The sequence below is a fragment of the Schistocerca serialis genome, chromosome 9 (genome assembly GCF_023864345.2).
Source record: "Schistocerca serialis cubense isolate TAMUIC-IGC-003099 chromosome 9, iqSchSeri2.2, whole genome shotgun sequence".
Classification (NCBI taxonomy): Eukaryota; Metazoa; Arthropoda; class Insecta; order Orthoptera; family Acrididae; genus Schistocerca; species Schistocerca serialis.
Window position 1 is genome coordinate 291,498,096 of NC_064646.1, and position 24,909 is coordinate 291,523,004.

The 24,909-nt window shown below is 45.0% G+C and overlaps 1 pseudogene; it reads right to left on the reverse strand.

The window, feature by feature from the left end:
* Window positions 1–24,334: 24,334 nt before the first annotated feature.
* On the reverse strand, window positions 24,335–24,452 carry LOC126420218 (5S ribosomal RNA; annotated as a pseudogene).
* Between the last annotated feature and the right edge of the window lie 457 nt (window positions 24,453–24,909).

Below are 24,909 nucleotides of genomic sequence, written 5' to 3' on the forward strand. Positions count from 1 at the left end.
GACAACATTTCATTAGAACTACTGACAGCCTTGCGAGAGCCAGTCCTGACAAAACTCTACCATCTGTTGAGCAAGATGTATGAGACAGGCGAAATACCCTCAGACTTCAAGAATAATATAATAATTCCAATCCCAAAGAAATCAGGTGTTGACAGATGTGAAAATTACCGAACTATCAGTTTAATAAGTCACAGCTGCAAAATACTAACGAGAATTCTTTACAGACGAACGGAAAAACTAGAAGCCGACCTCGGGGAAGATCAGTTTGGATTCCATAGAAATATTGGAACACGTGAGGCAATACTGACCCTACGACTTATCTTAGAAGCTAGATTAAGGAAAGGCAAACCTACATTTCTAGCATTTGTAGACTTAGAGAAAGCTTTTGACAATGTTGACTGGAATACTCTCTTTCAAATTCTGAAGGTGGCAGGGGTAAAATACAGGGAGCGAAAGGCTATTTACAATTTGTACAGAACCCAGATGGCAGTTGTAAGAGACGAGGGAAATGAAAGGGAAGCAGTTGTTGGGGAGGGAATGAGACAGGGTTGTAGTCTCTCCCCGATGTTATTCAATCTGTATATTGAGCAAGCAGTAAAGGAAACAAAAGAAAAATTCGGAGTAGTTATTAAAATTGATAGAGGAGATAAAAAAATTTTGAGGTTCGCTGATGACATGGTAATTCTGTCAGAGACAGCAAAGGACTTGGAAGAGCAGTTAAATGGAATGGACAGTGTCCTGAGAGGAGGATATAAGATGAACATCAACAAAAGCAAAACGAGGATAATGGAATGTAGTCGAATTAAATCGCGTGATGCTGAGGGAGTTAGATTAGGAAATGAAAGGTTTAAAGTAGTAAAGGAATTTTGCTACTTGGGGAACAAAATAACTGATGATGGTCCAAGTAGAGAGGATATAAAATGTAGACTGTCAATGGTAATAAAAGCGTTTCTGAAGAAGAGAAATTTGTTAACATCGAGTATAGATTTAAGTGTCAGGAAGTCGTTTCTGAAAGTATTTGTATGGAGTGTAGCCATGTATGCAAGTGAAACATGGACGATAAATAGTTTGGACAATAAGAGAATAGTAGCTTTCGAAATGTGGAAATGTGGTGCTACAGAAGAATGCAGAAGATGAGATGGGTAGATCACATAACTAATGAGGAGGTATTGAATAGAATTGGGGAGAAGAGGATTTTTTGGTACAACTTGACTAGAAGAAGGGGTCGGTTGGTATGACATGTTCTGAGGCATCAAGGGATCACCAATTTAGTACTGGAGAGCAGAGTGGAGGGTAAAAATCGTAGAGGGAGACCAAGAGATGAAAACACTAAGCAGGTTCCGAAGGATGTAGGTTGCAGTAGGTACTGGAAGATGAAGAAGCTTGCACAGGATAGAGTAGCATGGAGAGCTGCACCAAACCAGTCTCAGGACTGAAGACCACAACAATAAGAACAACAATGACATCTCACGCTTTCATTAACCAGTGATCTTGTAATGTTAATCTTTTAAACAAGTTAGCCAGACAAATGTATTCTGAAATTTAATTACTCTGCATAAATTATTTTTTTGCCTTTCGATTTTTTCCTCCAGTGTACACAATACATGTATTGCCAAAAAGAGATGTTTATGTATTAATAAAATGTTTGCCAGTATGTTGATATCGACTCACTGTGTGTATATTTTTAGGTGATGTTTTGAAACAAATACACCGTATATAACTTATCTTTCTTTGTATTCCTGAATGTGCTCACCAGCAACTTGAACTAGGTCGCTACTAAATTAATATTGTAAAATCAATAATCCACAAACATTGTGGCTGGTTGCGGTATGTACACATAACCTTCGTTATAAAACAGTCATGGAAGACTAACCTTGACGTTAGTGGAAATATACACATAACAATTGTTGCAACGGATGATTCAGAAATTAAATAGAAATGAGGAGATGATTATTCGAATGGAGAAATGTCTTAATACTAATATTCAATTCGTTGGGAAGGTAGTACTACGTAATGCGATGTTGTTTGAAGCACATCTATCAATGCAGCCGAGCCGGGGCAGCTCGCTTCACCTCCCCCTATCGATCGCATTTAGCTGGCGTCTCACCAGATGGTGTGCGGATTACTCCCTTGTGCGGTTATCGCTGCCCCAGATAGGCTTAAAAATCGACCCGTCGGGCCTTTGAACAGTGCATTTCGGGCAGTTTTGCGCAATGTGATGCTGGGGCCAGCGGCAGTGCTTGGAGCAGCATATACGCGAACTGGACTCGCAATTGGGAGAACGACGGTTCAAATGTTCAAATGTGTGTGAAATCTTATGAGACTTAACTGCTAAGGTCATCAGTCCCTAAGCTTACACACTACTTAAGCTAAATTATCCTAAGGATTAACACACACACCCATGCGCGAGGGAGGACTCGAACCTCCGCCGGGACCAGCCGCACAGTCCATGACTGCAGCGCCTAAGACCGCTCGGCTAATCCCGCGCGGCGAACGACGGTTCAAACCCGGGTCCGGCCGTCTTGATTAGCTTTTCCGTCATTTCTCTGAATCACAATTCAGAGATGGTTCCTTTGAAATGGCACTGCCGATTTACTTCCTCATCATTCCCTAATCCAATGGGACCGATGACTTCACTGTTCGCCGGCCGAAGTGGCCGTGCGGTTAAAGGCGCTGCAGTCTGGAACCGCAAGACCGCTACGGCCGCAGGTTCGAACCCTGCCTCGGGCATGGATGTTTGTGATGTCCTTAGGTTAGTTAGGTTTAACTAGTTCTAAGTTCTAGGGGACTAATGACCTCAGCAGTTGAGTCCCATAGTGCTCAGAGCCATTTTTGAACTTCACTGTTCGGTCCCTCACCCAAAGTGACCAACCAACGGACATGCGATGCGGTTCGGCACGACGTCTTTCTCGGGTCGTCTTTCGCACTTCTTCGATAGGACTGGATAGCAATCAAAAGATTTGGTTCGCCTATGCCGCGCATTTCTGGTTGTTCAGCTCTGTGCACACATTTCCCACACCGTGAGCAGATGTTCATGTTTATATTCATTGAGTCGTCATACACGCCTTAGTTATTTGACTACGTGATTCTAGGACCAATTTGTTGCCCTGTCTACTCTGTGATTTCGAAGTGACTTGGGTAGATCCGCTGGCCATGGCTAATGGTTCAAATGGTTCAAATGGCTCTGAGCACTATGGGACTCAACTGCTGTGGTCACCAGTCCCCTAGAAGTTAGAACTACTTAAAACTAACTAACCTAAGGACATCACACACATCCATGCCCGAGGCAGGATTCGAACCTGCGACCGTAGCAGCAGCGCGGCTGCGGACTGGAGCGCCTAGAACCGCACGACCACCGCGGCCGGCTTTGGCTAATGGCTATGTGATGCGCCCAGCTTTCGGGCATAATTGTGCAAGGCGTCAATGAATTATCTAGTTCCTCTTTTAATTTGGTGTTTGTTTTTAAATTGTTTGATATGATAGAAAAAACTGCTTCTGAACTTCAATATGTGTTTTCACTGGTGTGCTCTGTAGTGTTACTACGCTGGTGTCCAAAATTAAAGCAACAGACAGCTATTTACACGTTCTGTGCCTAAGTCACGATATAATCATAAAAACTGACCACAGACGTCCAATCAACGGACAACCACACCTGCAGTGACGTCAGGACACCTATCAAGCTGGGTAGTGTTTGCAGGGTAGTCCCACATCCACAATAGCTGTGTCCACAGTCACAGACGGTGCAGTATGGCACAGAGAAGACGCCTACTGGCTCTCTGCTGTAGAGGGCCACAGGAAGAATGGAAGCAAGAGCCGGCCGCTGTGGCTGAGCGGTCCTAGGCGCTTCAGTCCGTAACCACGGTGCTGCTACGGTCGCAGGTTCGAATCCTGCCTCGGGCATGGATGTGTGTGATGACCTTAGGTTAGTTAGCTTCAAGTAGTTCAAAGTCTAGGGGACTGATGACCTCATATGTTGTCCCATAGTGCTTAGAGCCATTTGAATCATTTGATCTGGAGGCAAGAGAGCTGCAAACTGATGTGACCCGATGGTTTAATGTGAATCGTTCTGTTGTTTCTCGGATGAGGCGACAGTTTGTAGAGACCGAAACTGTATCCAGGAGACCAGGACAGGGCCGACCACGTGTGACATTATACAGAATGGACCGTTATTTGACTGTAAGGCACTACGGTAGAGCCTTAGTACTTCACTGGAACTGGTATCTGACCTTGCAGCATCCCCTGGACGTGTCGTATCGAGGCAAACGGTGTACAGAAGGCTTCAGCAGAGTTGCCTTTATTGTTCAACACTTGCTGTCTGTTTACCTCTGGCGTGCCTTCACAAAAGCGAACGTCTAGAGTGCAGCCGTCAACATGCCATCTGGACCATAGAACAGTGGGCCAACGTTCTTTTCACAGATGAGTCCCGCATTGGTCTGCAGAGTGATTCTCGACTGATTCACATCTGGAGGTCACGTGGAACACGATTTCGCAACCCAAAAATTGTGGAAAGAGAATAGTATAGAGGAGGATTCCTGAGAGTGTGGCGGGGATTATGTTGACCCGTCGGCCGACCGAGAGGTTCTAGGCTCTTCAGTCCGGAACCGCGTAACTGCTACGGTTGCAGTTTCGAATCCTGCCTCGGGCATGGATGTGTGTGATGTCCTTAGGTTAGTTCAGGTTTAAATAGTTGTAAGTTCTAGGCGACTGATGACCTCAGATGTTACGTCCCATAGTGCTCAGAGCCATTTGAACCATTTTTTGACCACTTGAACACCTCTTCATGAAATTTTGCTGGTGAATCAGCAAGATTTAATTGCTGTCAGGTATGGTGATGAGATCTTGGGATCTCATGCGCGGTTGTTGCGAGGTGCTCTGGGCCCAGACTTCCTATTGATGGACGATAATGCTCGACCTCACAGTGCACGGGTGGTTGATTTTTTTTTTTTTTTTTTTTTTTGGAAACGGAAGATATTGTACGCATGGCGTGGCATGCTCGCTCTCCCGACTTGAATCCCGTAGAGCATTTATGGGATGGACTAGGAAGACGGGTTTCATCACGTCAGCGTCCACCAAACACTCTCCGACTTGTGAGCAGTTCTGCAGGCAAAATAGGTGCATTACCGCAAAATGAGATTTATGGCATCATTCACAACATATCCCGTCGTTTTGAGGTCGTCACGCCCATAACAAGTACATTAACCAGTTGTCTGAATGTGTGTGTAAATCCGTGACATTGGAAAAAAACGAAAATCTTTTTTGTCTACGGTTATCCATGTTGCAGTTGATTACGTTCTGTATTCTCTACCTTGTTTCTACTTTACTATCTTGTATTCATACTGTTTTGTGGCAAAATAAAGGCAACATTGCAAAATTTCCGTTTGTTGCTTTAGTTTTGAGCACCAGTGTAAAATTCAGCCCTTTAAGTTTTGTGTGTTCTGAGCTACAGCTGATGGTTTTTAGACCTTATATTTTTAACGAAGCATATTTCCTATGGCGTATATCTGTATTGGAAAGGCTCTATAAGTGCAGCCGTGGTTAAACAACAGCTTTCACTTATGGTATAATTCAGTGAGACATTTATGTTTGGTGTTTGTTAACATCACCTACTAAGTTGCCGGGAGAGTGTTCCGTGTCGGCCACGTGGACCTGGCATACTTGCAGTCGTGTGGACGGCTCTCGAGCGTTCCCTAGCGCGGCTCTATATTTGTTTGCAGTCTCGCATCCTGATTGTGCTCAGGCTGACTATCTTACGTTATCTGACTTGCACTGTAAATGAAATTTGCTGACGATCAAGAGGCCTCTGATTTACTGGCTCTGCAAAGGAAATTTTCTCTTTAGAGTTTTTGTTTTGTTTAATCCACATCCCTTGTTATAAAAATGGTTCAAATGGCTCTGAGCACTATAGGACTTAACTTCTGAGGTCATCAGTCCCCTAGAACTTAGAACTACTTAAACCTAACTAACCTAAGGACATCATACACATCCATGTCCGAGGCAGGATTCGAAACTGCAACAGAGCAGTCGCGCGGTTCCAGACTGTAGCGCCTAGAACCGCTCGATCACACCGGCCGGAACCCGTGTTATTAATTTTACAGTAAATTATTTGGTGTAAACCTTTTGAGTAAGTCTGGCGTGAGGCCGGTCGCTTGATGGCGCGTTTCGGGGCGGGCCCGCCCGTTGCCGGCGCGCCGTAAGGCACGGAGGCTCGCACTGGGGCGTATCGCTTCCATTCGGGCGTGCCACGGCAGCCCTCACAAGGGGAAGTGATGCGTCTCTTACAGCCTCTCCTTCCCAAGTGGCTCTTTCCGCCTTCCCGTGGTGCCAGATGTTAAGCTTGGCATTCTGCCTTGCGACAAAAGGGAGAGCTGCGACCCAACCCGATGCGAAAGCGATGGGTACGTGGCACAGGGGGAGCTGTGTCAAGAGACCGAACATCAGTCCCTCTCTGTTTCGCAGGGCACAGACCATCAGGTGTTCTGCATGCCGGAGACCTCGTTCTTCGGCGTGGGATCGCGGCGCGATTCGGCAAGGGTGCTTCGCCGCGCCTCTGGGTAACCGGGGCGTGTTCTGCCAAACCCAGGAGGTGGTGACATCGCCTGGGCTAGGTTAGATGGGTCCAGACTGCTGAACGATTGGGTGACCGACCCACCACCTGAGTAGGAGTGGTTCCTTGGCCGAGAGGTGGAAGCTCGGGCTAGCAAGCGGCGAAGGGCGAGCGGTGCATCCGCCTCTCCGGAGTGCGGGGTGCACTTGCCGAGGAGCGTCGGGTGAAATCGACGATGACGGAGCCACCGATGGGGACCAGTGCGCTGGCTACGGCGCGCTGAACCCTGCAGTTCGAAGAGTGCCCTTGGCCTTGGGGCGAGGCCGGTGGGCGAGCTGCTTTTTGTCCCCCCCCCCCCCCCCCCCATGCCAGTGGAGCCGGTCCGGGGCAAGAGACGGGCTCCCATCTTTTATCACTCGTTTATTCATCATGGCGACAATTGAACGAGTGATTCGTGTGCGTCAAAACACGCTTCTACTGCGCCTGATCCCACTCCCCAGGACGAGCTGGGACAGGCAGAGGGTGAAACAGTAACACAGAGGCACGCCAGAATTTCACTGCTCTTAGAGCAGAATGTAAAAAATGGTAAAATAACCCAAGCGGCTGTGTCTATCATAAAAAACGAACTTACAGCATGGGTCATAGCTCATGCAAAACTTGAAGGCCAGGTGGAAGAGTTGGAGAAAGAAAACAGCAGATTGCGGAACCAACCGGTCAAGACCTGGGCGGCGGTGGCTGTGCAAGCGTCAACCAAGCCACACACACAAACAATTGGCACAGTAGCCAAAAGAACAGACACTGCGGTCTTTCCCAGGACACTGCCTGGGCAAGACAGCAGTGTGAAGAAAATCCAGGAGCTGTTTACAATAACAATAAACCCAGCAAAAGACAAAATTAAGATAAAGAGGATTAAACCTAGTAGAAATTCGGTAATTGTGGAGGTTGCTTCGGAGGAGGTCAAATATAAGTTACTGAACAATCAAAAACTAAATTCACTAGTAAAGTGTGAACCTCCAAAGAAGAGAAATCCTCGAGTAATCCTTTACGATGTACCCACCATAGTGACTGATGACGAACTGACAGACACAGTAAGAGAACAAAATTTTGATGATTTAAATGAGGAGGAATTTCGGAATAGCTTTAAATTGAGATTTAAGACGGGGCCTCGGGGGCGTGATGTGGTTCGTCACGTTGCTGAGGTCACGGCACCAATGTGGAGGAAGATCACAGCAATGGGCAGATTATACGTTGGATTCCATTTGGTCAACGTGGTACCTCGCTGCCACAACTGTGGTGACCTGGACCACATTCTAAGGCTTTGTACTAGGGTGTCGGCTTGTACGAAGTGTGGCACAAACGGACATAACCGCTAAGACTGCAAAGCAGCAGCGGTCTGTTTTCCCTGCAAAATCCGTGGGAAAAGGTGATGTGGAGCCACGGGACGTAATTGCCCAACATATCGAATGCTAGAGCAACGTTTGATCTCTAAAATCGGTTGTGGCTGATCACAGGCCACAAAATAGGATGCCAAAGCGCAAATCCCCGAGCAAGAGGAGGCGGGACGCTATGAGGGCAACCGGATTTAAAAACTTCTTGATGGCGCTTTCGGGCGCCACTAAGACAGAAGTAATAGACAAGGCCATCCAAACAGAGCCTTCTACGATTGATATAAGTATACAGACAGATCTCCCCGCACTGAGCATAGATCCCGCCCCTCAACGCCGGGGAACGAAGCCGACAGTCCATCTGAAGCGGCAAGGGCTTCCTATGACTGTAACAATCCCAACAAAACTTAAAGAAAACCAACCTATCCAAGACAACGCAGTCACAAGTACAAGCCTCAAGTCCACAACGCAGAACACTCCAGTGGTCAGATTGCCACCTGTGGACCCGGTAAGGGTGTACCCCAACATCGAGTACACGATGCAACTGGCCAGGCTGGAAGAGCCGATTACCCTGGCCACTGCCTTACGACATGTGGTCCGTGAAGGACATGAAGAGGGTAGAAAGGTAATCTTCTCGGTAATGGAGGCTGTGGACAGAATTCAGCTCAAGTCAGTGAATCTCCCCACTGATTTCGGAGCCCTGCGGGACCTGCTGAAAAAAGTCTTTGAGAGACGTGGTGAGAAGTTCGACCTTCAGGACATCTATGAACAGGCTGTACTGGCAAACGGACGAATTGCTTTTGACTGGAGTAAGACCTGGCCAGACGACCACATGCACACATACTTCCCATGACGACTGAATTAACAATTGGACAATTAAATACGCACAACAGCCGACTTGTTATGTAGGAGCTCCGTAAAGAGGTGGAGGAGAGGAGACTGGATGTGCTCTGCCTACAGGAGCCATACTCCCAAGCTGGAAAAATAGCTTTTGCTGCCGCAACGTGGCAAATTGTCAGCAGAGGGGAGGACCCTAGAGCGGCGATAGCAGTTACAAATAAACTCCTGAGGGTCACCACGCTCTCACAATTTACAACTAGTCACTGCATCGTCGTGGAGCTTCAGTCCCCAGTGGGAGTAATTATTCTCATAAACATGTACTTCCAATACGGAGACGAGATTGAACAGCGTCTAGAACACCTGGCAAGAGTTACCACGGCGTTGCGGGGACGGAAGATAATCATAACAGCTGACGTCAATGCAAAATCCCCCCTGTGGTACAGCGGTACCAGAGACACAAACAGTGATAAAGTGGAAGAGTTTCTCATAGCTTCACAGCTCGTGGTGGCCAACAAGCCGGGCAATCCTCCTACCTACAAAGCAGGAGGAGGACAGGGCACGAATATAGACGTAACCTTAACATCTCATAATGCAGCAAACCTCATAAAAAGCTGGAAAGTCGTCAGCAATGCCACCACTAGTGACCACAATTTAATAACCTTCACTTTAGGTGAAAGAGAGTGCCGCTGGACCATGGGGTGGGAAGTACAATTCAATTATAACAAAGCGAATTGGGATCGCCTAGCAACGGAGTGCGATATTCCTGCCTTACCGGAAGGTGACGTACATCAAGGCACAGACGTGGACGAAAGAGCTGATGAACTGGTGGGCACAGTACACAGAGCGGTGAGGGCCGCTGTACCAACCAGGAGGAAGGCCATGGCGGCCTCGCCGTCACCATGGTCGGCCGAATTAGAGGAACTACGTCAATCTGTCAGAAGTCTAGGATGAACTACCAGCGCAGTGTCGTCTGGCTGGAAAGGCAAAGATGGCAGTTGCAATATAGAGAGGCCAAGCAGAGATTTCATAAGGAGCTACGCGAAGTAAGAATGCGTAGCTGGGAAAGATACGTGCTGTACCAGTTGGTCTCCCTTATAAATTAGTGAGGGAAAAAATCCGCTCTCCCCTGGAGCTATCAACAGTCAGGCAGGGGGACAGGATGACGGAATCTTGACAGGAAACTGCTGAGGTCCTTCTCCGATCCCTGCTGCCTGACGACAATGCGGATGGAGAAACTGTAAGCCAGCAGCAACTGCGAGACACATACCTAGAAGATTACAACAACAACACGGCAGTCTACCCATTCTCGGAATAGGAGGTGGCTGCACAAATAAGATCCCTAAAAAGAGGGAAAGCTCCAGGACCAGACGGCATTGCGACTGAGGTGGTGCAATTTCTGGCACCCCAGTTAATCGCGCCGCTGACTCACCTCTTTAACGAGTGCCTCAGACAAAGGAAGTTCCCCAAGAGGTGGAAAACCGCGAATGTGGTCATAATAAAAAAGGGACCAGAAAAAGACCTGGCCGAAGTCAAATCATACAGGCCAATCTGCCTACTGGACCTGTTCGGGAAGCTTCTGGAAAAACTGCTGGCTGACAGATTGACGGCTCACCGGGTGCTGTGTGGGATGAGCAACAGGCAGTTCGGCTTCAGGCTAGGCCGTCGGCATCTGATGCTATCGCTCTGGCGGCTGAGGTCTGTGGCTCAACCCCACATAAGAACGTCGTCGGCATCATGGTGGATATCAGTGGCACCTCAGACAAACTGTGGTGGCCTTCGCTTTTCTCCTGTCTCCGGGAGAAAGAGTGTCCAGGGCCGCTATTGGGTGTCTGAGGAACTATTGTAAGGACAGGGAGGTTTGGCTATTATCCCCTAGCGGGAGAATTGGGGAAGTAATTACCAAGGGATGTCCCCAAGGCTCTGTTCTAGGGCCCCTTTTCTGGGATATCCATATGGAACCATTGCTTGACGGACTACAACAAAGTGAAGAAGTGCTAGAGGTGATAGCCTACGCAGATGATCTCCTCCTGCTGGTCGGCAGTCGCAGCCGAGAGGACATCGAGCCAAAGATCGAAAGGGCCGTAGAGAAATTGCACCAATGGTGCCTAAACACAAAGATGAAAATATCTCCGAGCAAATCTACATACTTACTGCTAAAAGGTCAGCTTATCAGGAATCCCACTGTCAGAATCGATGGCTCACCAGTTCTTCGGCGACAGGAGGCGCAATACCTGGGGGTCATAATCGACGAGAGATGGAACTTCGGAAGACACATAGAAACCGTAACCCAGAGAGCTCTCCAACTACTAAACAATCTCATCTCCATTGGACATAAAAGGTTTCATCTCCCTCCTCATCTCATCAAACTTTATCATAATAGTATTCTGACCTCAGTAGTGGGTTACGGCTCGGGCGTCTGGGCGCACAGGCTCACGCGGGTCATGCCCACCATGACAGTGAGAAGAGTCCAAGGAAGCATGATTTTAAGATCAGTAGGGGCCTACAGGACATCACCAGGGGGAGCTCTGTTAGTCATAATGGGGCTCTGCCCGCTAGATATTAAGGTACGCGAACAAGCGGCATGGTACTGGCCCAAAAAAGGGAACGGGGAGAAAATTATAGAGATCATGGGTGTGAGGGTAGAGGATAAGAGAGAAATAAGAAACAGAGGGGAGGAACTTTGGCAGAGGGCTTGGGAGGAAGATGAAACGGGGAGAAGAACCTTCCAGTTCTTACCCGACGTAAAAGAGCGTGGGGTCATGAAATACTTCGAACCTACACGAGGACTCATTCACTTTCTCACTGGTCATGGACCCTATCCGACATATCTATGTCGGTTTGGGAAAAGGGCAACCCCCGAGTGTGGCGCGGCGGAGGGAACTCCCGACCATGTGGTTTTCGAGTGCCCTTTCTTCAATGACGTCACGACAACACTCCGATACAGACTTCCGAACAATGACACATACAATCTACTTAGACATGAAGACACTTTTCATACTCTGAATGCTCTGGCAGATGAGGTATCACGAAAAGTGTTAACAGATTACCTGAGGGACCAAGAATAGGTACCAATTCATAGACCAACATATCAAGATCTGATCCCATTCCCATACCGCCTGTGCGTGGAATGGCCGACTTCCATCAGCTGGAAACCGCCACGTACGGGATTAGCGAGGGGTGGGGTCAATTACACCGATTGTGACCAAAAGCACCGATGATGACGCAGGTTAAGTTAGTATTTAGTAGGACTCAGTTTAGAACACTAACATAGGAAACTGCAGCGAATACAAACCTTGGCCGGCCAGTGCCAGGGGCATGCTCCTCGGGGTTAGCTCGAGGAGCCTGGCTACCCTAAGTAGGTTCGTATTTTACTGGCACACCTGTGACGCTGCAGTTAGTAGTCATTTCTAGGTTAGATAATTAAATAAATAAAGTAGGTTAAGCTAAACCGCCCATTGTTGTAGAAAACTAACTATACTGTAGTAACTTTAAATTGTTGCTCACTAACATAGTTGTAATATCAAGCTGCCTTATAACTCAATTCTATGTAACAATTAATGGCCCACTAATCACGTTAGGAGGTGGGTTAAATATGTATAATTAGTATTGTTGTGTTAATAAAGATTTTAAAAAAATAAACTTTTGAGTAAGCCGTAAAGGCTAGAACTCAGTTTCAATTACCTATATTGGCAGGTTTATTTAAGTTTAAAGGCCAATATTGCTAAAGGCTTATTTTCTTGAATTTTGTTTGACATTAGTAATTCAATAACTGCGTCAATCCCCATTTTGTGCGCTTCATATCTGTAAATTGAACATGGCAAATTAACATGGAGTTTGATGTGGATCTGCTGCTACTTAAAAAAATAGTTTGTTGTCAAAAGGATAAATGATGTTGATTAAAGATTCCTTGACTTGCGCCATCGGGTGGTGGGTTTCCGGGTTCCCCTTAATAGGAGTCCACTACACACAGGAGGCGGCTACACCGGTAGCGGAGGCTGTGTGGAAGAGAATGGTTTTTTTTTTTATGTTAGACGGTCTCAGGAAACCACAGAAAGGGCATCCGTCAAAACGGGGGCAGGTAAAACACAATAAGGTAGTTGTAGAAACTATTGGTATTGTAGTTGTAAATTGTAGTAGTTGTGTTGGGAAAGAACCAGAGCTCCAAGCCCTAATAAAAAAGCACTGAAGCTCATATAGCTGTGGGTACAGAGAGCTGGCTAAAGCCGGAAATGAGTTCAGCCGAAATTTTTTCAAACGATGTAAAAGTGTTCAGAAAGGATAGATTAAATACAGTTGGTGGAGGAGTATTTATTGCTGTCAGAGGTAGTTTGCCTTGTAGCGAAATTGAAGTAGATAGTTCGTGTGAACTAGTATGGGTAGAGGTTATACCTGACAATCGGACTAAACTATTAATTGGATCGTTTTACCGACCCCCAGACTCAGAAAATATGGTTGTTGAACAGTTCAAAGAAAACTTGAGTCTCATTTCAAATAAGTACCCCGCTCATACATTTATAGTCGGTGGTGACTTCAATCTACCCTCGATATGCTGGAAAAATTATACGTTTAAAGCCGGCGGCAGGTATAAAACATCATCCGAAATTGTACTGAATGCTTTCTCAGAAAATTATTTCCAACAATTAGTTCATGAGCCCAATCGAAGCGTAATTGGTTACGAAGGCATACTTGACCTTTTAGCAAGAAATAATCCTGGACAAATAGTGAATAGTGTGACGAATACAGGGATTAGCGACCACAAGGCAGTTGCTGCTAGGCTGAATACCGTAACACCTATAACCATCAAAAAGAAACGCGAAGTATATCTATTTAAAAAACCTGACAAAAATGCTCTTAATGGCTTTTAAGAGACAGTCTTCACTCCTTCCGATCTGATCATGTAAGTGTAGAATAGTTGTGGAATGTTTTCAAAGAGATAGAATCGACAGCAATTGAGAGGTATATTCCACATAAATTAATAAGTGATGGGACTGATCCCCCAATGGTACACAAAACGCGTCAGATCGTTGTTGCAGAAGCAACGAAAAAAACATGTCAAATTTAAAATAACGCAAAATTCCCAAGATTGGCAAAGTTCGAAATAATAATAATTTCCACAACGAAATTCTGTCTCGAAATCTGGTAGAAAACCCAAAGAGATTCTGGTCATACATGATGCACACCAGTGGCAAGACGCAATCATTACCCCCACTGCGCGATAACAACGGTGAAGTCACCAAAGCAGGGTTATTAATCACGGTTTTCCGATACTCCTTCACCAAAGAAGACTAAGTAAATATTCCTGAATTCCAATCAAGAACAACTGCCAAGATGAGAAACATAGAAATAGATAGCCTCGGAGTAACGAAGCAGCTTAAATCACTTAACAAAGGCAAGGCCTCTGGTCCAGATTGTAAACCAGTCAAGTTCCTCTCAGAGTATGCTGATAAAATAGCTCCATACTTAGCAATTTATATACAACCACTGGCTCACAGAAAGATACGTTCCTAAAGATTGGAAAATTGCTCAAGTCACACCAATACCCAAAAAGGGAAGTAGGCGTAATCCGCTGAATTACAAGCCGGTATCACTAACGTCGATTTGCAGTAGGGTTTTGGAACATATACTGTATTCGAACATTATGAATTACCTCGCAGAAAACGATTTATTGACACAGAATCAGCACGGTTCCTGAAAATATCGTTCTTGTGAAACACAACTAGCTCTTTATACTCATGCAGTAATAAGAGCTATCGACGGGGATGTCAAATTGATTCCATATTTTTAGAATTCCAGAAGGCTTTCGAAACCGTTCCTCCCAAGCGTCTTCTAACCAAACTGCGTGCCTACGGAGTATCGCCTCAGTTGTGCGACTGGATTCAGAAAGGTCACAGTTCATAGTAATAGAAGGAAAGTCATCGAGTAAAACAGAAGTAATATCCGGCGTTCCCCAAGGAAGGGTTATAGGCCCTCTATTGTTCCTGATCTATATTCTGAGTAGCTGTCTTAGATTGTTTGCAGATGATGCTGTCATTTACCGTCTTGTAAAGTCATCAGATGATCAAAACGACTTGCAAAATGATTTAGATAAGATGCCTGTATGGTGCGAAAAGTGGCAATTGACCCTGAATAAGGAAAAGTGTGAAGTTATTCACATGAGTACTAAAAGAAATCAGCTAAATTTCGATTACGCGATAAGTCACGCAAATCTGAAGGCTGTAAATTCAGCTAAATACTTAGGGATTACATTTACAAATAACCTAAATTGGAACGATGACATAGATAATATTGTGGGTAGAGCAAACTAAAGACTGCGATTCATTGGCAGAACATTTAAAAGGTGCAACAGCTCTACCAAGGAGACTGCTTACACTACGCTTGTCCGCCCTGTTCTGGAGTATTGATGTGCGGTGTTTTATCCTCATCAAACGGGACTGACGGATGACATCGAAAACGTGCAAAGAAGGGCAGCTCGTTTTGTATTATCGCGAAATAGGGGAGATAGTGTCACAGACATGATACGTGACTTGAAGTGGCAATCATTAAAACAAAGGCGTTTTTCGTTGCGACGGGATCTTCTCATGAAATTTCAATCACCAGTTTTTTCTTCCGATTGGGAAAACATTCTGTTGCCACCCACATACGTAGGGAAAAATGATCATCACGATAAAATAAGAGAAATCAGAGATCGCACGGAAAAATGTAAGTGCTCGTTTTTCCCGCGTGCCGTTCGAGAGCGGAACGGTGGAGAGCCAGCTTGAAGGTGGTTCATTGAACCCTCTGCCAGGCACTTTATTATGAATAGCAGAGTAATCGCGTAGATGTAGATGTAGATGTAAAGGTACCTAGTCCGTCCATGTCGTTATCTGATCCAGATAATTACCGATTTCAACAACAAGAACTGAACATCTACCATTTTTGTAAGAAACGATGAAACTAATTTTATTGTACAGTGGCAGATAGATTCGCAAATATAACATTATTACCCTGAAGGCCATCTTAAGGCGTGTGATATAGGAATGGAGTAAGGTGAGACTTCAACGAGTCTTCATGGTTGAGGTCCTCAGAAATCAGTACATCAGTTCGGCCGCACTGGACATGGTTTATGGAAACTACAGCAAACCTAAATCACAGTTTCAGCTCCGCTATAAATATTAGCCTATTGGCTACATTAGTTTATTGCTTCGCACAGCCAGTGTAGCCTTTCCGAAAGGACTCCTACCTACTACATTTGTGGAATGCCTGAATGAGTTCCATAAGATCCGAGTTACTTAATTTAGCGCCCTGGTAGTACACCACATGTGAACTAGAGTGTTGTGATTTAATGGCTACATCTATGATCGACGTAACTGTACGGGGTAGAAGCTGAAAAGATGCAATCATATGACAAATAGTCTCTTTTTAACTTGCTCGTATTGCTTAACGCACAGCTCGCCATGTTTCGAGACAAGACTGTGACATGTGTTGGCGGTTTGTGACCATTTTCCTGGTACACTGTTCAACATGAGAGTTCCTTTGGGAGGTTTCTAACATCTGCATGTGAAGTTCCCAGATGAGTTTCTCAACTCTGCATCATTAATAGTATTCTTTGTGTTTTAAGTATTTTGTTTCAAAGAAACCTGTCTTGGTCTCAACCTGTCACCGACTACGTAAACTACCATCACATCGAGAACATAAACCACTAAATCACATACAAAACTAACAGCCACGTAGATTTAATATCACAGCTAGATAAACATAGCAGACATGTGCACACCGACAGGCAATAGATGAAAAATAGAGGCTAAATGGACACTAATACTTCGAGAACGTTGGATAGCACTTAATAAAACTGTGGTGTCACCGCCAGACATTACACTTGCTAGGTGGTAGTTTTAAATCGGCCGCGGTCCATTAGTACATGTCGGACCCGCGTGTCGCCACTGTGTGATCGCAGACCGAGCGCCACCACAAGGCAGGTCTCGAGATACGGACTAGCACTCGCCCCAGTTGTACGGACGACTTTGCTAGCGACTACACGGACGAAGCATAGCTCATTAGCAGAGCAGATAGTTAGAATAGCCTTCAGCTAAGTCAATGGCTACGACCTAGCAAGGCGCCATTAGTAACATTGCATGTATCTAAAGAGTCTCACTTGTATCGCCACAATCTCCAGATGTACCAAAAGGATGGATTAAAGTTATTCCAGAAGCTACGTACTTTTCTTTATAGCATTCATTACGTATCCTGTTTCAGACCTCACGCCATCCTGCTTTAGCTTAGCGCGTGCCTTTCGGCTTCCTCTCATTGTGTCTAGGCTGTCTTGTCTAGACACAATAAAAACCAAGCCTGATTACAAGATTTATTCATCGTACGGTTGCTGTACTCAAAATCACGCACAACAAATGGGTAGTGTTTTCAGCGTATGTGTAATTGTTACCACTGTCATAATAACCGCATCCCAGTGTGTGAACTACTGTAACAGACACTTTGCAACAATCAGGTACTAAACAAATATGTGGAGGGAGTGACGCATGCATTTTGTACGCCTGTCGTTTTTACCTTCTTCTCCTAAAGAAGAAGCGGTGATTGAATAGCGAAGTGCTCTCAGACAGAGCGCTCATTACAAAACGCTTGCTGTGTAGGCATTCGAGTCACAGACCAATGGTTTGGACCATGTAGCACATTTAAAACGTGTACCACAGGATGCCTTTTCCGTACAAAAACCGAAGAGGACAATTCCCACTTTATTATTTAAGGAGCGTTGCCTCCCTGGCTTTGATTCCTTTGTCCATAAAAACAGTAATGACTCCCGTTTTTTAGAGAAAGAGGGTGACACTGACTTATACTTTTTAAAGAAATTATGCATTTACCATTGCTATGAAGTTTCCAGGCAACATACAGCGACGCAATTTAATTTTCAAAGGTTATTCTATTCTGTGTCAGTACCATTTGGTATCTGAACCTGCTAAAAGGTGGGTCACTAATATTCTTGACAGTCAGGTGATGGCATGAGTCAGTGGAGGTATCTCAAGACGGCACCACCGCTTGTACACGTAGGTAGTCTTACCATTTTTTATCCTCTGCAGAATAGTATTGTTAAAAAAATGCTACAGATATCAAAATAATTTGTAAACAAACGCCATACGACTCGGGCTACTCAAAAAGTGTATGAGTCGTCGAGGTATCACTGTTCGTTTAGCTTTTGGTTTTTTTAGCTGTTGCCTGTCATCCTCAAATACTAGATGAATGAAGTCTGGTTATTCGCGTCAAGGACTACGCTACTTTACCACCCTCAGCCTCACCTCCTTTATAGGTAGGTGATTCTTCTCCTCACAGCGATTTTTCCCAGACAGTAGGTTTTAAGTGTACCAAGTTTGGTTTAATCGGTCCAGTGGTTTAAAAGGCGACGTGAATAATACATACATACATATGCTGAATACATATATCCAATTTTATAATATGTATGGGGTATACAGTTTGTAGTTTATCCACAGATGTAAGATGAGGTCAAGTTTTAATGAAAACAAATCGTTACCCTGGGTAAAACGTTGCAACAGTACGACAATAGGAAACTGTGTCAATTACGAGATTGCGAAAACATGAGTCTGGTAGTACTTGGTCTCGGCTATGGCCTTAGAGTACAAGACAAACTGTAAAATTTCCTGTAGACGGACATATCACATTTCTTGAGAAAGGCATGTCCCAGATGTCATAAGGTCACTTAACAGCTCCACAACACGGTTTCCTAACACGGGACAACAACGTAATGTACACCTCCAGCAGGTAATAAGCACGTAACTTTCTTTGAACACTGCTGGTCGCCCTGTATGACGCAAATGATTGCCGTATGCCCAGAAATAGACTCGAACACGAGGTTAGCTTCGACTGCAACGCTTACATCATCTGCATCAGATGGCGTACTAATTTGCGATACGGCTTGGCCGCAGAACGCCGACCTCGCCACAAGGTATCTATTACCTCCCGCACTCGTACTTCACGAAGCACAAGGTTGTCGGCCGTCGTACAGTCACCAGCTCCATTTCCATTTGTGCAGCTACTTTTTGTTGTTATTGTTTTGAAAGGTGATGGGCCAGTGTGATTTGGATCTGCTGTACTAGCCAGGGGGTGTTGTATTTTGCGTCGCGCCCTCCTTGTTACCGAACCGGGCAGCTACGTCACGAGCAGTAATTCTCGTTCGTCTTCCCCCTCTCCAGAGTCAGATAACTTCCCGCGAAATAAATGGAGACTTCTCTATCACGTCCGTGTATCTCGGTCTACTAAGCCATGCCGTTGTCTGTACGTGGCGGACTCTGTGGAACGGTCAGCTCTGGCTCCGCTACTCGACTGCACGTGCTATCATTCTTGCCTCTTGCTAATGTTTCGCGAGACCTTTCGCTTTGTCTGCAGTTTCCTTTTTTTGTCTGCTGAAGTGAGACCGTAGTGCATGAATCATTTCATAAAGAATGCACAAGCCGGCAACACTGTGGAGGGAATGACGCGTCGATATTGTTGGGCATGCCAGCTGTGTTATTTTTTGTTTCTAATAACGAAAATTATAGTCGACTTAAGTTAGTTGGTGTCTTATATTTAAGGTACGAAGTTGCGACGAAATCTGTACCGCTCTGCGCGACATCTATATCCACGTCTACATCTACAGTGTTACTCTGCAACTCACAATTTAGTGTCTGGCAGATGGTTCATCGAACCACCTTCAAGCTGTTCCCTACCGTTCCACTCTCGAACACCGTGCTGGAAGAACTAATAGACAAATATTTCCGTGCGAGCTCTGATATCTCCTGTATTACTATGCAACGTACGGGGGTTTATTGTAAAATTATCGATGTATTGAAAAATATCTATTGGTAGTCTTAGAAGACCTTGAGTTGCTATCTGACTTAAAGTGGCTCTGTTTAAACGCGCGGTTATGCCCCCAGTATCATTTGCATCGTAATTATCATTACACTCTAATTATTAAACAAAAATATGGTGATTGCTAGCTACGAAATCAATGATGCGGTGATTAGCATATGATACCAAATTAAGATTTATTCAGAACGGGATGAGCAATATTTCTAGCCTAACATGACAATCCAGCACACTCGCTAACCTAACTAGCCTATCATTGGCACACTGCATCCTCTTTTCGTAACTACTTAATTCAACACTGAACCCGCAAGTGACTCTATTGAAGTTCTGCCTGAACGGACACAGATTCAGAGAGCGCCTGTCAAAGAGCTAGCGGAATACGAACTCATTTAGAATTACAGTGCCCTACTTTGGCTGATGATTTCTAATATCACCGTAATTCTCCGTGATGATAACTACGGTTGGCCCAGCCAACGTCGTGATGCCGTCCTTCCCGTGAGCGAGCTTGGCTTTAATCTCCAACGTGGACGTGGTTTGCGTCCGTAAACTCCTGTACACAAGTGTTCAATTGCGGAGTCCGTCACTAGTCAATACTCAAGCTACTTGCACATATACCAAGAGTAGTTGGTCGACTCAAGTGCGCGGCAGCAAAGGTACACTTCAGATTGCATATGAACACCACAAGTTAGTACAAATCTGTTTCTCTCCTCAAAGCAACAGATAATGCTACGTGTGTGGAGTCGTATGCTCTAAACTATTCAGACTTGGAGAGTAACCTCTGGACTCAATGCCGGTAACTTCTCTCCACGCTCTCCAAGCAGGGCAGCCAGACACCGCGACTGCTCTCCTCCACAGCCGACCCCAGAGTCCTTCTTCAGAGTTTTTGCAAACCTGTCCGTTCTTCGCCGCATGGATCAGTGCGCGTTGGTAGCCAATCACGACACAGACTTCCATGTATCCTTGCGTGTTTGTACCCAACGACGACACAGAATTCTCCCGCGGTTACTGTTGTCGCCAAACTTTTAACACCTATCTCTACGCGCTCTGCGCCAATCCCGTCACAGTCTTCCGCAAATTTTCCACTGTGGTGCGAGATCGTCTTTCTCTCTTTCGCATATAGCTCCTTCTCGCTTCTTGTTGTGATGGCCCAGCCTCTCCGAACGTCTTTGGTGGTCTGAAGCGCCAGCCGACAAAGGGGTCCGGCCGCGGCCATCCCGTTAGTTTGACGTGACATAAACACCTTCCTTAGAGGTTCCGGCCGTGTTCCAGTCTCTGAGCCCATCTCGTTAGTCTGACATGACACACACAACGTCCTTTTCTTTGTCCATTCTCTCCTACCGGTGGGCCAATTATCAATTATTATTCAGTGTATTAGTACTGATTTAGCATCATGTAAGGTGCAAAAATCTCCTACCTTACAACTATGATGATGATTTCTCCCCGTGTGGGTGGGCGCCAACAAAATATTTTCACATGGATGAAATTTGGTGACTGAAATTTCATGAAAAGATCTAGCCACAACGAAAAATACCTTTGTTTTAACGATTGCCACCCCAATAGGAGTATCATATCCCTGACACTCTCTCCCGTATTTCGTGATGATAAAAAACGAGCTGCCGTTCTTTGAATTTTTTCGTCGTCCTCCGTCGATCGTACCTGACACGGATCCCACATCGCACAGCCGTACCCCAAAATAGGTTGGACAAGCGCAGTGAAACATTGTCTTTAGTAGATCTGTATATTTTCTAAGTGTTCTGCCAACAAATCGCAATATTTTGTTTGCTTCCCCCACAACGATATGTCATCGTTCCAGTTTCAAATATTTGTACTTGTAATCCCTAAGAACTTAGTTGAATTTATAGCATTTAGATTGGCGTGCTTTATCGTGGAATTGAAATTTATCAGATTCATTTTCGTACTCATGTGGATGACTTCGCACTTTTCATTATTTACAGTCAATTGCCACTTTTCGCACCACACAGAATTAGCAGTTGGTTCTGACCATCCCTCCTGTAAAGAGGGTAGATGACAGCATCATCTGTAAACGGTCTAAGAGGGCTGCTCAGGTTCTCTCCTAAACGGTTTAACACCCGTGGTTTAGGGTTAGCGTCTTTGATTAGCAACCAAAATGTCATCCGTCCCGGGTTAGAACCCCACCACTACTTAAACTTTGAATAAAAATCATCGGCAATTGCGGCATAAGATTTCCGGCAAAAGAAGGTAGATGACAGCATCATCTGTAAACGGTCTAAGAGGGCTGCTCAGGTTCTCTCCTAAACGGTTTAACACCCGTGGTCTAGGGTTAGCGTCTTTGATTAGCAACCAAAATGTCATCCGTCTGTTTGATCTGTCATCTACCCTCATTCCGCCAATGGCCTTGTCAAAGAGGCACTCTCTTGCCCTTGGGGTGGGAAACGTCCCCTAAAAGGCGAAAGAATGAAATGTCTACAGCATGAGGATGCAGAAGGCAATGGAAGCCACTACGTTTAAGACACATAACGTGTATCCATAGGACATGTGTCCTGTAGTTGAAAAAGTGTCCAGACGATCTCTCCATTGGCAAAAGATACGGGACTAGTTCCTCACTGGAGGCGACTGCCAACAGGGAAGTGACCATGAATGTCGCGAGCTCTATCTTCTTATCTCGTGTTTTTCTCGTGCATGTACTCTTGTTAACTTTACTATTACAGAGATCACCTATACTTTTGTTGCCGGCCGCGGTGGTCTCGCGGTTCTAGGCGCGCAGTCCGGAACCGCGCGACTGCTACGGTCGCAGGTTCGAATCCTGCCTCGGGCATGGATGTGTGTGATGTCCTTAGGTTAGTTAGGTTTAAGTAGTTCTAAGTTCTAGGGGACTGATGACCACGGCTGTTAAGTCCCATAGTGCTCAGAGCCATTTGAACCATTTTTATACTTTTGTTTTTAATTGGTCCTGTGCGCAACAAATAACTTCCTTGGTCTTTCTGCTGCCACTGCTTGATCTGCCGCATTCCATTATTTAACAAAAACATAAAAAGACCTATTATTCATGCTGAGTGCAATGCATGTTCTGTATGGCGGCTCCTGCTGTTGCTGCTTACTACAACTACATATAATTCAAGCGATAGGGTTTGGTCAAATCTAAACTCGATAAATGATAACCCAAACAAGTAATACCTCTTTTTAAAAACTATATACTGAAAGTGATTCTTTCTCATTTAATTAAAAAAACGCTAGAAGATCTTTGAACAATCGCTTCGTATGTAAATCTGCCTCCAGTGGCATTAAAGCAATATTACAAAGTAATCAGACGCTTGAGACAAACTGAAATACTTCTCAATTTGAAACAATTCCCTGACAATTACAAAAGAAATCAATGACAAAAATCGCCTAACAATGGTTTCCCTTAAGAGTTCAACTCCTATCATTATCAAAATTACCGTCTACTGCTACGCACATACACAAACACTTTTCTTTAAATTAATAAGGACGCTGCAAATTATAAAAAAATATCAACTCAATACCAAATCCTGTGTCGCTGCTGGTGGACACGGCAGTACGGCAGCTCGGCGACGACTGCTCGTTCAACACACGTGCACACCACAGCAGGCGAGCTCCTACACTGGCTCCAAACTGCCACTAATTAATCCGTGCTCTGAGAAGCGCGACAACAATATCTTAGATTCCAGAGCTTGTGTATGCGCGCTGTAGCCAACTCTTAAATTCTAAGAGAGTATTGCCAACTCTCAACCATGAGAAAAAGATTAAATACCAATGAAAGGTTAGCGTTCTACGTATCGTAGTGCGGAATGTCAGAAGTTTGAACGTGGTAGGGGAAGCCAGAAAATCTGAAAAGGGAAATGTTAATCAAAACTAGACATTATTGTCTTAATGGGAATTCCGCGATCGTTCGTTAAATAAAAATATGGCATTTCAGTCTTTGATCGCTATTTTTTAAAGTTGAAGGTGAAAGGATATCAATGTTAAGAGTCATTGATGACACTGCTGTACTTAGTAAAAATGAAGAAGAATTACAGGACCTGCTGAACGGAATGAACATTCTAATGAGTGTAGAATATAGATTGAGGGAAAATCGAAAAAACACGAAAGTAATGAGAAGCAGCAGAAATGAGAATAACAAGAAACTTAACACCAGAATGGGTGATCACTAATTCGATGAAGTCAAGGAATACTGCTACCTAAGTAACAAAATAACTCGTGACGGACGGAGCAAAGAAGGCAAAAAAAGCAGATTTGCACTAGCAAAAAGGGCATTTCTGGCCAAGAGAAGTCTACTACTGTCAAGCATAGGTCTTTCATTTCTGGAAGAAATTTCTGAGAAGGTGCGTTTGGAGCACACAGTATTTTATGGCAGTGTGACATGGATTGTGGGAAAACCGAAACAGAAGAGCATAGAAGCGTTTGAGATGTGGTGCTACACAATAAATTTTGAAAATTAGATGGACTCATAAGGTAAGGAATGATAAGGAATGAGGAGGTTCTGCGAAGAATCGGAAAGGAAACGAATAGAAGGAAATCACTTACAAGAAGAACAGACGGTATGGTGGTATATGTGTTAAGACGTCACTTCGTCTTCAGGCCACGACTGGGACCATCCGACCGCCGTGTCATCCTCAGTGGAGGATGCGGATAGGAAGGGCGTGGGTTCAGCACACCGCTCTCCCCGTCGTTATGATGATATCCTCAATTGGCCTCACGAGGCTGAGTGCATCCCGAAACATGGCAACAGCACACGGCGGCCTAGATGGTCACCCATCCAAGTGCCGACCACGCCCGACAGTGCTTAACTTCGGTGATCTCACGGGAACGGGTGTATCCACTGCGGCAAGGACGTTGCCATGTGTTAAGATGTCGCAGAATAATTTCCATGGTACTAAAGGGATCTGTAGAGGGTAAAAAATGTACAGGAAGACAGAAATTGGAATACATGCAGCAAATAATTGGAGACGTAGGTTGCAAGTGCTACGCTGACACGAAAAAGTTAGCGCAGGAGAGGAATTCGTGGCGGGCCACATCAGACCAATCAGAAGACTCATGATTCAAAAAAAAATATCTTGCTAACTGAGCTCTTGTGACTCATCCATATAGCTAGTCTGTAGTCATATACACAGGGTGTTTCAAAAATGACCGGTATATTTGAAGCGGCAATAAAAACTAAACGAGCAGCGATAGAAATACACCGTTTGTTGCAATATGCTTGGGACAACAGTACATTTTCAGGCAGACAAACTTTCGAAATTACAGTAGTTACAATTTTCAACAACAGATGGCGCTGCGGTCTGGGAAACTCTATAG